General features: G+C 40.4%; 1 protein-coding gene across 1 annotated transcript in view; it reads right to left on the minus strand.

The window, feature by feature from the left end:
- The window catches only part of VWA2 (von Willebrand factor A domain containing 2), a 45255-nt gene that overhangs the window by 16380 nt on the left and 13132 nt on the right, over positions 1-15743 (minus strand).

Below are 15743 nucleotides of genomic sequence, written 5' to 3' on the forward strand. Positions count from 1 at the left end.
TAACCATTAAAAAGGATCAACATGAAAAATAACGCAGCTTTATGCAAAAATACACACCAAATAATATTAAGTAAAAAAAAAAAAAAAAGAGCAAAGTGCTTTGTAATTCTAACTATTCTAAAAACTATGTTTAAATATTAATGCAGCTTGAAAGAGGCCAGAGCTGGCTATAAAAGGCTTTGTGCTAAAGAAAGGGGTCATTGCTATTTCTGCAGAGCTACTCAACACGGTACAACTTTGATAAAGCTACAGATGGGGTCCCCAAAAAAAAAAAAAAATTCAATCATAGGAAACTCAGAGTCATGTTATGTGAAATTAATCAGATGATGGAACAGACATGCACAGCCCTCTGGCCAGACTTCTAGGCATTCAGAAGCCAACTGCTGGCTGTGTTTTATCTGATTTTAGGTTTTCATGGAGTACAACACTGTAAGGTTTGATTGTAGTATTTTTTAAACTTATTACGAAGTAACAATAAGGTGACTGTCAAAGTGTCTTCTTAGTCATTTCAAAACATGCTTTTAGGGGACTGCACTGATCTGGAAAGGCAAGTGTTCTGGGTTTTGGGGAGAGCTGTGCTCATCCGTCGAGAATTTAAAACTCCACTGAAGAAAAGGGGTAAAGAGCCCTGGGCAGGTCATCGCTCCCATTCGGCCAACATTCCTCTGTTATTAGTAAGAGTGTCTTAACGTTCAATGTCCTCAATGACCTTGCAACCGTGGCCAAAAAACCAGGAACTGCCTCCTTTTCTTGTTTGTTGTCTTACAGCCAACCTGGGATACACAAATGCTAACCATTCTCATCCCCAAAAGAAGAGCTGACCTTATCCAGACACGTAAAGAGGCATCTTTCTCCACCCCCTAGTGTCCTCATCTGGTGCATCCTCAATGCTTCTCCGCATGTCATGGGTTATGAATAACAGCCCTTAGTTACGATTTTCAGCACAGCTGACAAGAGGCTCAACTAATTACTTAGGGGGCAGGGGTGGATGGGGAGGTCGGAGAGAGATGGGCAAGGACAGCTCCATGGGGCCTCCTGGACGTGCAGTGCGACCCTGTGGTCCCCGCCAAGTCACCTGCTCCTCCCCAACCTCAGTATCCTCTTCCATAAAATAAGGGGTTGGAAGAGGTACTGGGTGTTCTCTATAGAGTACCTTTTGGTACCAAGTCACTTAAACTGGCTTAGTTTTTCACAAGACAGCAGGGCTGAGTCATTTGAGTCAAAGTCCCCCAAACGTTTTTGACTTTCAGTCCTAAATTTAAAACATTAGGTTACTTTTTATTCCGCAAATGTTTGTGTGTATATAATGGGTACAAAAGTTTTTATAACAATAAAATATTATATCAATAATGATATAATTCACATACTACAGAATTCACCATTTTAAAATACAAATGTCGTTGTTAGTATAATTCAGAGTTGTAAAACCATCACCACTACCTAAGTCCAAACTATGACCATCACCCCAAAAAGAAGCTTTATACCTATTAGCAGTCATATCCCGCCTCCCCACATCCCCTGGAAATGACTAATCTACTTTGTCTCCACAGATTTGCCCATTTTAGACTATTTCATATAAATGAAATCATACAACATGTGACCTTTTATGCCTGGCTTGTTTCACTTAGCATTTTAGTTAAGCATCTTGCCTCTTGGCCATTTTGATGTCCTCTTTGGAAAAATGTCTACTTAGTTCTTCCGCCCATTTTTTAAAGTTTTTTTTTTTTGTGTGTGTGTGATACGCAGGCCTCTCACTGTTGTGGCCTCTCCCGTTGCGGAGCACAGGCTCTGGACGCGCAGGCCCAGTGGCCATGGCTCACGGGCCCAGCCGCTCCGTGGCATGTGGGATACTCCCGGACTGGGGCACGAACCCAGGTCCCCTGCATCGGCAGGCAGACCCCCCAACCACTGTACCACCAGGGAAGCCCCCTGCCCATTTTTTAACCAGATTGTTGGGTTTTTTGTTATTGCTTGTATGAGTTCTTTATATATTTTGGATAATAACACCCTACCTGATATATGGTTTGCAAAATTTTTCTCCAATTCTGTAGGCTGCCTTTTCATTTTGTTGTTTCTTTTGCTGTGCATAAGCTTTGAGTTTTATGTAGTCCTATCTGTTCATTTTTGCTTCTATGAATAAATTAAATTTTGTGTACCCATTCATCCATTGGATTTTGGCTATCATAAATAATACTGCTGTGAACATCACTGTACATGTTTTTGTGCAGGCATATGTCTTTGATTCTCTTGGAGTGGAATTCCTAGGACATGTGGTAACTCTATGTTTAACATTTTGAGGAACTCCTGTACTGTTTTCCAAAGTTGCTGCACCACTTTACAATCCTACCAGCAGCGTATGAGGGCTCCAATTTCTCCACATCTCTGCCAACACTTGTTATTGTCTGTCTTTCATTTTATCCCTCCTAGTGGGTGTGAAGTGGTATCTCATTATGGTTTTGATTTGCATTTCCTTAAGGACTAATGATGTTGAGCATCTTTTCATGTGCTTATTGGCCATTTATATATCTTCTCTGGAGAAAAGTCTATTTACAAGGTTTCTTACTGAGATGATGAAAATATTCTAAAATTAGATGATGGTAATAGGTGCATAACCCTGAAAATATACTAAAAACCACTGAACTGTACACATTAAAGGTGTGAACTTTACAGTATTTTAATTATGTATCAATAAATCTGCTTTAAATAAATTAGTGTGTATAACACTCCTAGGCCAGGGGGCAATGGGAAGAGACCTTTTAAAAGTGCCGATTCTAAGTATCACTGCCCAGAGTGATTTAGCAGGTCTGGAGACAGCCCAGGCACCCGCACTTTAACATACTCCCTAAGCAATTCTGACTCAGACCATCTGACCAAAGACCTCACTTTGACAAGTACTGCTCAGTGTGTCTGGGCCCAAGACACAGAAGTGGGGATGCCACTGTTTTCTACGGGAACCATTTGTGGAGGGCCCAAGGGTAGAAGGCTCCAAGGGAACATGGAAAGGTCAATGTACACTAATATCACTTTTTAAAAGCATATTAACGTGCTTTTTCCTTTGAACTTTCTTGTATTTGACTTGCTGCTCATTCTGCACCCAAGGTCAGAGGAAAGGGCTGGGATAAACAACCTAAGATGAAGTCACTGTGGATGGGGGCAGTAACAAGATGGCTGGGTAGAAGGACGTGAGCTCACCCTCTCACGAAAACACCAAAATTACAACTAACTGCTAAACAACCATCGACAAAAAACTGCTGGAACTTACCAAAAAAGATATCCTATATCCAAAGACAAAGAAGAAGCCACAACAAGATGGTAGGAGGGGCACAACTGTGATAAAATCAAATCCCATACCCACTGGGTAGGCAACCCACAAACTGGAAAATAATTATATCTCAGAGGTTCTCCTATAGGAGTGAAAGTTCTGAGCCCCACGTCGGGCTCCCCAGCCTGCAGGTCTGGCATCAGGAGGAGGAACTCCCAGAGCATCTGGCTTTGAAGGCCAGCAGGGTTTGATCACAGGAGCTCCACAGGACTGGGGTAACAGAAACTCCACTCTTGGAGGACACACACGAGGTCTCGTGCACACCAAGACCCAGGGGAAAAAGCAGTGATCTCATAAGAGCCTGGGCCAGACCTACCTGCTGGTATCGGAGGTGGGGGTAATTACCTTAAACATAAACAGATTAAATGCTCCAAACAAAAGACACAGACTGGCTGAAATGGATACAAAAACAAGACCCATGTATATGCTGTCTACAACAGACCCACTTAAGATCTAGGGATACATACAGGCTGAAAGTGAGTAAATGGAAAAAGGTATTCCATGCAAATGGAAATCAAAAGACAGCTAGATTAGCTATACTCAGATCAGACAAAACAGACTTTAAAATAAAGACTGTTACAAGAGATAAAGAAGGATACTACATAATGATCAAGGGATCAATCCAAGAAGAAGATATAACAATTGTAAATATATATGCACCCAACACAGAAGCACCTCAATATATAAGGCAAATACTAACAGCCATAAAAGGAGAAATCAACAGTAACACAATAATGGGGGGGGGGGGCTTTAACACACCACTTTCATCAATGGACAGATCATCCAGACAGAAAATCAATAAGGAGACATGGGCCTTAGATGACACATTAGATCCTTAGATGACACATTAGATCAGATGGACTTAACTGATATTTATAGAGCATCCTGTCCAAAAGCAGAACACACATTCGTTTCAAGTGCACATGGAACATTCTCCAGGACTGATCACATGCTAGGCTACAAAGTAAACCTCGGTAAATTTAAGAAAACTGAAATCATATCAAGCATCTTTTCTGACCATAACGCGATGAGAATAGAAATAAACTACAAGAAAAAAACTGTAAAAAACACAAACATGTGGAGGTTAAACAATATGCTACTAAACAACCAATGAATCACTGAGGAAATCCAAAAATACCTAGAGACAAATGAAAATGAAAGTATGATGATCCAAAATCTATGGGATGCAGCAAAAGCAGTTCTAAGAGGGAAGTTTATAGCAATACAATCTTACCTCAGGAAACAAGAAAAATCCCCAATAAATAACCTAACCTTACACCTAAAGCAATTAGAGAAAGAAGAACAAACAAAACCCAGAGTCATTAGAAGGAAAGAAATCATCATAAAGATTACAGCAGAAATAAATGAAATTGAGACAAAGAAAGTGATAGAAAAGATCAATGAAACTAAATGCTGGTTCTTTGAAAAGATAAGCAAAATTGATAAACCTTTAGCCAGACTCATCAAGAAAAAAAGGGAGCAGGCTCAAATCAATAAAATTAGATATGAAGAAGTTACAACTGACACCAAAGAAATACAAAGGATCATAAGAGACTACTACAAGCAACTATATGCCAATAAAATGGACAACCTAGAAGAAATGGACAAATTTTAGAAAGATACAATCTCCTAAGAGTAAACCATGAAGAAATGAAAAATATGAACAGACCAATCACAAGTACTGAAATTGAAACGGTGATTAAAAAACTCCCAACAAACCAAAGTCCAGGACCAAATGGCTTCACAGGTGAATTCTATCAAACATTTAGAGAAGAGTTAACACCTATCCTTCTGAAACTCTTTCAAAAAACTGCAGAGGAAGGAACACTCCCAAACTCATTCTATGAGGCCACCATCACCTTTATACCAAAACCAGACACAGATACCACAAAAAAAGAAAATTACAGGCCAATATCACTGATGAACACAGACACAGAAATTCTCAACAAAATACTAGCAAACTGAATCCAACAATACACTAAAAGGATCATATACCACGAAGCAAGGATCGTGGTATATCTCAAGGATGCAAGGTATATCCCAGGGATGCAAGGATTTTTTGATATCCGCAAATCAATCACTGTGATATACCACATTAACAAACTGAAGAATAAAAACTGTACGATCATCTCAATAGATGCAGAAAAAGCTTCTGACAAAATTCAATACCCATTTATGATGAAAACTCTCCAGTAAGTGGGCACAGAGGGAACTTAACTCAACATAATAAAGGCCATATATGACAAAACTACAGCCAACATCATACTCAATGGTGAAAACCTGAAAGCATTTCCTCTAAGATCAGGAAAAAGACAAGGATGTCCACTCTCACCACTTTTATTCAACATAGTTTTGGAAGTCCTAGCCATGGCAATCAGAGAAGAAGAAGAAATAAAATGAATTCAAATTGGAAAAGAAGTAAAACTGTCACTGTTTGCAGATGACATGATACTATACATAGAAAATCCTAAAACTACTAGAGCTCATCAATGAATTCAGTAAAGTTGCAGGATACAAAATTAATACACAGAAATCTGTAGTACTTCTATACACTAACAACAAAAGATCAGAAAGAGAAATTAAAGAAGCAATCCCATTTATCATTGCATCAAAAAGAATAAAATACCTAGGTAAACCTACCTAAGGAGGCAAAAGACCTGTACTCCAAAAACAATGTGATGCTGATGAAAGAAATCGAAGCTGAAACAAACAGATGGATATATATACCATGTTCTTGGATTGGAAGAATCGATATTGTCAAAATGACTATACTATAACAAGCATGCTACAGATTCAATGCAATCCCTATCAAATTACCAATAGCATTTTTCACAAAACTAGAACAAAAAAAATTTTAATTTGTATGGACCCCGAATAGGCAAAGCAATCTTAAGAAACAAAAATGACACTGGAGGAATCAGGCTCCCTGACCTCAGACTATACTACAAAGTTACAGTAATTAAAACAGTGTGATATTGGCACAAAAACAGAGATATCGATCAATGGAACAGGAAAGCCCAGAAATAAACCTATGGTCAATTAATCTATGACAAAGGAGGCAAGACTATACAATGAAGAAAATACAGTCTCTTCAATAAATGGTGCTGGGAAAACTGGACAGCTAAATGTAAAACAATGAAATTAGAACATTCTCTAACACCATACACAAAAATAAATTCAAAATGGATTACAGACCTAAATGTAAGACTGGATACTATAAAACTCTCAGAGGAAAACAAAGGCAGAACACCCTTTGACATGAATCGGAGCAAAACCTTTTTTGAGTCATCTCCTAGAGCAATGGAAATAAAAACAAAAATAAACAAATGGGACCTAATTAAACTCAAAAGCTTTTGTGCAGCAAAGGAAACCATAAACAAAGCGAAAATACAGCCCACAGAATGAGAGAAAATATTTGCAAATGATGCAAACAACAAGGGATTAACCTTCAAAATTTACAAAAAGCTCATGCAGCTCAATGTGAGAAAAATAAACAACCCAATCAAAAAATGGGCAGAAAACCTAAATAGACATTTCTCCAAAGAAGACATACAGATGGCCAACAGGCACAAGAAAAGATGTTCAACATTGCCAATTATTAGAGAAATGCAAATCGAAACTACAATGAGATATCACCTCACACCAGTCAGAATTACCATCATCAAAAAGTCTACAAACAATAAATATTGGAGAGAGTGTGGAGAAAAGGGAACCCTCCAACACTGTTGGTGGGATTGTAAATTGGTACAGCCACTAAGGAAAACAGTATGGAGGTTCCTTAAAAAAACTAAAAACAGAGCTACCATATGATCCAGCAATCCCACTCCTGGGCATATTTCAGGAGAAAACCATGGTTTGGAAGGGTACATGCTGCCCAATGTTCATTGCAGTGCTGTTTACAATAGCCAAGACATGGAAACAACCTAAATGTCCATTGACAGAGGAATGAATAAAGATGATGTGATATGCACAATGGAATGGTACTCTGCCATAAAAGAATGAAATAATGCCATCTGTAGCAACATGGATGGACTTAGAGATTATCATACTAAGTAAGTCAGTCAGACTGTGGACGTGCCCCATGGCGTGCAAAAGATTTCCTGCTGGAGGGGCCCCTGTAGAGGGGCTGAAAGTCGACTGGGCTCGGGAGAGTGCAAAGACCCGAGGCTACTCTCCAGGAGAAGGACTCCAGGAACCCCACAGTGGTTTCCTGGGAAGCAATGAGACACCCCGCAGCTGTTGGGAGGAACAGCACACCCAAGGATGCAACTACATTGGCTCCTGGCTGTTCCTTTTGAATACGCCAAGCACGCTCCTCGGAGCCATCACCTGGACCATCCGTCTCCAGCAAGGACAGGAACCTCTCCTTGACTTTCATCACACTGCTGGTCACCTGGCACCTTAACAGCGATGCCTTCCCCGACCACGCTACAAAACAGGAGCAGCCTGCATCCCTGCACTCCTAACCCCTAGCACACTGATGTTTTCTCAAATATATTTTTCTCCTCTCTTTTTTTATACTTATCACTAACAGAATTGTTTTATATTTACTCATTGGCATGTTATCTACCTCCCCACCCCCTCTTCCCCACCAGCAATAGAATTTAAGCTTCAATGCAAGGATCTTGTTTTCTCTAGTCAGTGAACTCCTAGGTAGTAAGTCAGACAAAAGTAAGTCAGACAACAACAAATATATGATATCACTTATTTGGAAGTGGAAATGATGATACAAATGAACTGACGTGGAAAACAAACTTATGGTTACTAAAGGGGAAAGGTGGGGATAGGGATAAATTGGGATTGATATATACACACTACTCTATTTAAAATAGGTAACCAGACATCTACACGTGGAACAACTCCTACAGAACACCTACTGAACGCTGGCAGAAGACCTCAGACCTCCCAAAAGGCAAGAAACCCCCCACGTACCTGGGTAGGGCAAAAGAAAAAAGAATAAACAAAGACAAAAGAATAGGGATGGGACCTGCGCCAGTGGGAGGGAGCTGTGAAGGAGGAAAGGTTTCCACACACTAGGAAGCCCCTTCGCAAGTGGAGACTGTGGGTGGCGGAGGGGGAAGCTTCGGAGCCGCGGAAGAGAGCGCAGCCACAGGGGTGCGGAGGGCAAAGCGGAAAGCGGAGAAATTCCTGCACAGAGGATCTGTGCCGACTGGCACTCACCAGCCCGAGAGGCTTGTCTGCTCATCTGCCGGGGCGGCCGGGTCTGGGAGTTGAGGCTCAGGTTTTGGTCGGAGCGCCAGGAGAGGACTGGGGTTGGCGGCGTGAACACAGGCTGCAGGGGGTTAGTGCGCCACGGCTAGCTGGGAGGGAGTCCGGGGAAAAGTCTGGAACTGCCGAAGAGGCAAGAGACATTTTCTTCCCTCTTTGTTTCCTGGTGCACGAGGAGAGGGGATTAAGAGCGCTGCTTAAAAGAGCTCCAGAGACGGGCGCGAGCCGCGGCTAAACGCGCAGACCCCAGAGACGGGCATGAGACGCTAAGGCTGCTGCTGCCGCCACCAAGAAGCCTGTGTGCGAGCACAGGTCACTATCCACACCTCCCTTCCGGGGAGCCTGTGCAGCCTGCCAACTCCCCCGGGAGAACGCACGGCGGGCCTCAGCCTGGTGCAACGTCATGCTGGCCTCTGCCGCCGCAGGCCCGCCCCGCACTCCGTGCCCCTCCCTCCCCCGGCCTGAGTGAGCCAGAGCCCCCGAATCAGCAGCTCCTTTAACCCCGTCCTGTCTGAGCAAAGAACAGACGCCCTCCGGCGACCTACACGCACAGGCGGGGCCAAATCCAAAGCTGAGCCCCTGGGAGCTGTGAGAACAAAGAAGAGAAAGGGAAATCTCTCCCAGCAGCCGCAGAAGCAGCGGATTAAAACTCCACAATCAACTTGATGTACCCTGCATCTGTGGAATACATGAATAGACAACAAATCATCCCAAATTGAGGAGGTGGACTATGACAGCAAGATTTATGATTTTCTCCCCTCTTCCTCTTTTTGTGAGTGTGTATGTGTATGCTTCTGTGTGAGATTTTGTCTGTATACCTTTGCTTCCACCATTTGTCCTAGGGTTCTATCCGTCCGTTTTGGGGTTTTTTTGCTTTTTAAAAAATTTTTTTTTCCTTTTTTTTCTCTTAATATTTTTTTATTTTAACAATTTTATTATATTTTATCTTACTTTATTTTACTTTATCTCCTTTCTTTCCTTCCTTCCTTCCCTCCTCCCTCCCTCCCTTTCTTTCTTTCACTAATTCATTCTTTCTACTTTTTCTCCCTTTTATTCTGAGCCGTGTGGATGAAAGGCTCCTGGTGCTACAGCCAGGTGTCAGTGCTGTGCCTCTGAGGTGGGAGAGCCAACTTCAGGACACTGGTCCACAAGAGACCTCCCAGCTCCACATAATATCAAATGGTGAAAATCTCCCAGAGATCTCCATCTCAACAACAGCACCCAGCTTCACTCAACCACCAGCAAGCTACAGTGCTGGACATCCTATGCCAAACAACTAGCAAGACAGGAACACAACCCCACCCATTAGCACAGAGGCTGCCTAAAATCATAATAAGGCCACAGACACCCCAAAACACACCACCAGACGTGGACCTGCCCACCAGAAAGACAAGATCCAGCCTCATCCACCAGAACACAGGCACTAGTCCCCTCCACCAGGAAGCCTACACAACCCACTGAACCAATCTTAGCCACTGGGGACACCAAAAACAACAGGAACTACGAACCTGCAGCCTGCAAAAAGGAGACCCCAAACACAGTAAGATAAGCAAAATGAGAAGACAGAAAAACATACAGCAGATGAAGGAGCAAGATAAAAACCCACCAGACCTAACAAATGAAAAGGAAATAGGCAGTCTACCTGAAAAAGAAATCAGAAGAATGATAGTAAAGATGATCCAAAATCTTGGAAATAGAATAGACAGAATGCAAGAAACATTTAACAAGGACCTAGAAGAACTAAAGATGAAACAAGCAACGATGAACAACACAATAAATGAAATTAAAAATACTCTAGATGGGGTCAATAGCAGAATAACTGAGGCAGAAGAACGGATAAGTGACCTGGAAGATAAAATAGTGGAAATAACTACTGCAGAGCAGAATAAAGAAAAAAGAATGAAAAGAACTGAGGACAGTCTCAGAGACCTCTGGGACAACATCAAACGTACCAACATTCGAATTATAGGGGTTCCAGAAGAAGAAGAGAAAAAGAAAGGGACTGAGAAAATATTTGAAGAGATTATAGTTGAAGACTTCCCTAATATGGGAAAGGAAATAGTTAATCAAGTCCAGGAAGCACAGAGAGTCCCATACAGGATAAATCCAAGGAGAAATACGCCAAGACACATATTAATCAAACTGTCAAAAATTAAATACAAAGAAAACATATTAAAAGCAGCAAGGGAAAAACAACAAATAACACACAAGGGAATCCCCATAAGGTTAACAGCTGATCTCTCAGCAGAAACTCTGCAAGCCAGAAGAGACTGGCAGGACATATTTAAAGTGATGAAGGAGAAAAACCTGCAACCAAGATTACTCTACCCAGCAAGGATCTCATTCAGATTTGATGGAGAAATTAAAACCTTTACAGACAAGCAAAAGCTGAGAGAGTTCAGCACCACCAAACCAGCTTTACAACTGCTAAAGGAACTTCTCTAGGCAAGAAACACAAGAGAAGGAAAAGACCTACAATAATGAACCCAAAACAATTTAAAGAAAGGGAATAGGAACATACATATCGATAATTACCTTAAATGTAAATGGACTAAATGCTCCCACCAAAAGACACAGATTGGCTGAATGGATACAAAAACAAGACCCATATATTTGCTGTCTACAAGAGACCCACTTCAGACCTAGAGACACATACAGACTGAAAGTAAGGGGATGGAAAAAGATATTTCATGCAAATGGAAACCAAAAGAAAGCTGGAGTAGCAATTCTCATATCAGACAAAATAGACTTTAAAATAAAGACTATAAGAAGAGACAAAGAAGGACACTACATAATGATCAAGGGATCAATCCAAGAAGAAGATATAACAATTGTAAATATTTATGCACCCAACATAGGAGCACCTCAATACATAAGGCAAATACTAACAGCCATAAAAGGGGAAATTGACAGTAACACATTCATAGTAGAGGACTTTAACACCCCACTTTCACCAATGGACAGATCATCCAAAATGAAAATAAATAAGGAAACACAAGCTTTAAATGATACATTAAACAAGATGGACTTAACTGATATTTATAGGACATTCCATCCCAAAACAACAGAATACACATTCTTCTCAAGTGCTCATGGAACATTCTCCAGGATAGATCGTATCTTGGGTCACAAATCAAGCCTTGGTAAATTTAAGAAAACTGAAATCGTATCACGTATCTTTTCCGACCACAATGCTATGAGACTAGATATCAATTACAGGAAAAGATCTGTAAAAAATACAAACACATGGAGGCTAAACAATATACTACTAAATAACCAAGAGATCACTGAAGAAATCAAAGAGGAAATAAAATAATACCTAGAAACAAATGACAATGGAGACACGACGACCCAAAATCTATGGGATGCAGCAAAAGCCGTTCTAAGAGGGAAGTTTATAGCAATACAATCCTACCTTAAGAAAAAGGAAACATCTCGAATAAACAACCTAACCTTGCACCTAAAGCAATGAGAGAAAGAAGAATAAAAAAACCCCCAAAGTTAGCAGAAGGAAAGAAATCATAAAAATGAGATCAGAAATAAATGAAAAAGAAATGAAGGAAACGATAGCAAAGATCAATAAAACCAGAAGCTGGTTCTTTGAGATGATAAACAAAATTGATCAACCATTAGCCAGACTCACCAAGAAAAAAAGGGAGAAGACTCAAATCAATAGGATTAGAAATGAAAAAGGAAAAGTAACAACTGACACTGCAGAAATAAAAAAAGATCATGAGAGATTACTACAAGCAACTCTATGCCAATAAAATGGACAACCTGGAAGAAATGGACAAATTCTTAGAAATGCACAACCTGCCAAGACTGAATCAGGAAGACATAGAAAATATGAACAGACCAATCACAAGCACTGAAATTGAAACTGTGATTAAAATCTTCCAACAAACAAAAGCCCAGGACCAGATGGTTTCACAGGCGAATTCTATCAAACATTTAGAGAAGAGCTAACACCTATCCTTCTCAAACTCTTCCAAAATATAGCAGAGGGAGGAACACTCCCAAACTCATTCTACGAGGCCACCATCACCCTGATACCAAAACCAGACAAGGATGTCACAAAGAAAGAAAACTACAGGCCAATATCACTGATGAACATAGATGCAAAAATTCTCAACAAAATACTAGCAAACAGAATCCAACAGCACATTAAAAGGATCATACACCATGATCATGTGGGGTTTATCCCAGGAATGCAAGGATTCTTCAATATACGCAAATCAATCAACGTGATACACCATATTAACAAATTGAAGGAGAAAAACCATATGATCATCTCAAAAGATGCAGAGAAAGCTTTCGACAAAATTCAACACCCATTTATGATAAAAACCCGGCAAAAAGTAGGCATAGAGGGAACTTTCCTCAACATAATAAAGGCCATATATGACAAACCCACAGCCAACATCGTCCTCAATGGTGAAAAACTGATACCATTTCCACTAAGATCAGGAACAAGACAAGGTTGCCCACTCTCACCATAGTTTTGGAGGTTTTATTCAACATAGTTTTGGAAGTTTTAGCCACAGCAATTCAACATAGTTTATTCAACATAGTTTTGGAAGTTTTAGCCACAGCAATCAGAGAAGGAAAGGAAATAAAAGGAATCCAAATCAGAAAAGAAGTAAAGCTGTCACTGTTTGCAGATAACATGATAGTATACATAGAAAATCCTAAAGATGCTACCAGAAAACTACTAGAGCTAATCAATGAATTTAGTAAAGTAGCAGGATACAAAAGTAATGCACAGAAATCTCTGGCATTCCTACACACTAATGATGAAAAATCTGAAAGTGAAATCAAGAAAACACTCCCATTTACCATTGCAACAAAAAGAATTAAATATCTAGGAATAAACCTACCTAAGGAGACAAAGACCTGTATGCAGAAAATTATAAGACACTGATGAAAGAAATTAACGATGATACAAATAGATGGAGAGATATACCATGTTCTTGGATTGAAAGAATCAACATTGTGAAAATGACTCTACCACCCAAAGCAATCTACAGATTCAATGCAATCCCTATCAAATTACCACTGGCATTTTTCACAGAACTAGAACAAAAACTTTCACAATTTGTATGGAAAGACAAAAGACCCCGAATAGCCCAAGCAATCTTGAGAACGAAAAACAGGAGCTGGAGGATTCAGGCTCCCTGACTTCAGACTATACTACAGTAATCAAGACAGTACGGTACTGGCACAAAAACAGAAAGGTAGATCAATGGAACAGGATAGAAAGCCCAGAGATAAACCCACACACATATGGTCACCTTATCTTTGATAAAGGAGGCAGGTATGTACAGTGGAGAAAGGACAGCCTCTTCAATAAGTGGTGCTGGGAAAACTGGACAGGTACATGTAAAAGTATGAGATTAGATCACTCCCTAACACCATACATAAAAATAAGCTCAAAATGGATTAAAGACCTAAATGTAAGGCCAGAAACTATCAAACTCTTAGAGGAAAACATAGGCAGAACACTCTATAAATCACAGCAAGATCCTTTTTGACCCACCTCCTAGAGAAATGGAAATAAAAACAAAAATAAACAAATGGGACCTAATGAAACTTCAAAGCTTTTGCACAGCAAACGAAACCATAAACAAGACCAAAAGACAACCCTCAGAATGGGAGAAAATATTTGCAAATGAAGCAACTGACAAAGGATTAATCTCCAAAATTTATAAGCAGCTCATGCAGCTCGATAACAAAAAATCAAACAACCCAATCCAAAAATGGGCAGAAGACCTAAACAGACATTTCTCCAAAGAAGATATACAGAGTGCCAACAAACACATGAAAGAATGCTCAACATCATTAAATTAGAGAAATGCAAATCAAAACTACAATGAGATCTCATCTCACACCAGTCAGAATGGCCATCATCAAAAAATCTAGAAACAATAAATGCTGGAGAGGATGTGGAGAAAAGGGAACCCTCTTGCACTGTTGGTGGGAATGTAATTGATACAGCGACTGTGGAGAACAGTATGGAGGTTCCTTAAAAAACTACAAATAGAACTACCATATGACCCGGCAATCCCACTACTGGGCATATACCCTGAGAAAACCATAATTCAAAAAGAGTCATGTACCAAAATGTTCATTGCAGCTCTATTTACAATAGCCTGGAGATGGAAACAACCTAAGTGTCCATCATCAGATGAATGGATAAAGAAGATGTGGCACATATATACAATGGAATATTACTCAGCCATAAAAAGAAATGAAATTGAGCTCTTTGTAATGAGGTGGATAGACCTAGAGTCTGTCATACAGAGTGAAGTAAGTCAGAAAGAGAAAGACAAATACCATAAGCTAACACATATATATGGAATTTAAGAAAAAAAAATGTCATGAAGAACTAGGGGTAAGACAGGAATAAACACACAGACCTACTAGAGAATGGACTTGAGGATATGGGGAGGGGGAAGGGTAAGCTGTGACAGTGAGAGAGAGGCATGGACATATATACACTACCAAACGTAAGGTAGATAGCTAGTGGGAAGCAGCCGCATAGCACAGGGAGATCAGCTCTGTGCTTTGTGACCGCCTGGAGGGGTGGGATAGGGAGGGTGGGAGGGAGGGAGACGCAAGAGGGAGGAGATATGGGGACATATGTATATGTATACCTGATTCACTTTGTTATTAAAAAATAAAATAAAATAAAATAACCAACAAGGACCTACTGTATAGCATGGGAACTGTGCTCAGTATTCTGTAATAACCTAAATGAGAAAAGAATCTAAGAAAGAATAGATATATGTATAACTGAATCACTTTTCTGTACACCTGAAACTAACACAACATTGTAAATCAACTATGGTCCAATATAAAATAAAAATTTTAAGAAAAGTCACTGGGGGTCTCTGGGACCTGTAGGACACCCAGAGTTCCTGCTGTGTCCAGTAAGGGGATTCTGGCTTATTGAGAGCACTGGGGACCTACAGAGGCCGGAGGCCTATTAAAGGACCATGGCTGGGACCATGGACTTGAGTGGAACTTCAGATCCGCTAGGGCAAGAGGCAGCAGGGGGCAAAGAAGATCCAGAGATCAGAGTGGCAGGTGACAAATAAAGGCATTCCTCTGTGAGGGCTTATGAAGAACACTGTGTGTATGTACATGTATAAACATACATGTGTATAACACACATTTATATCCATGTAGCTGT

Source organism: Phocoena phocoena, chromosome 16 (assembly GCF_963924675.1).
Source record: "Phocoena phocoena chromosome 16, mPhoPho1.1, whole genome shotgun sequence".
Lineage (NCBI taxonomy): Eukaryota > Metazoa > Chordata > Mammalia > Artiodactyla > Phocoenidae > Phocoena > Phocoena phocoena.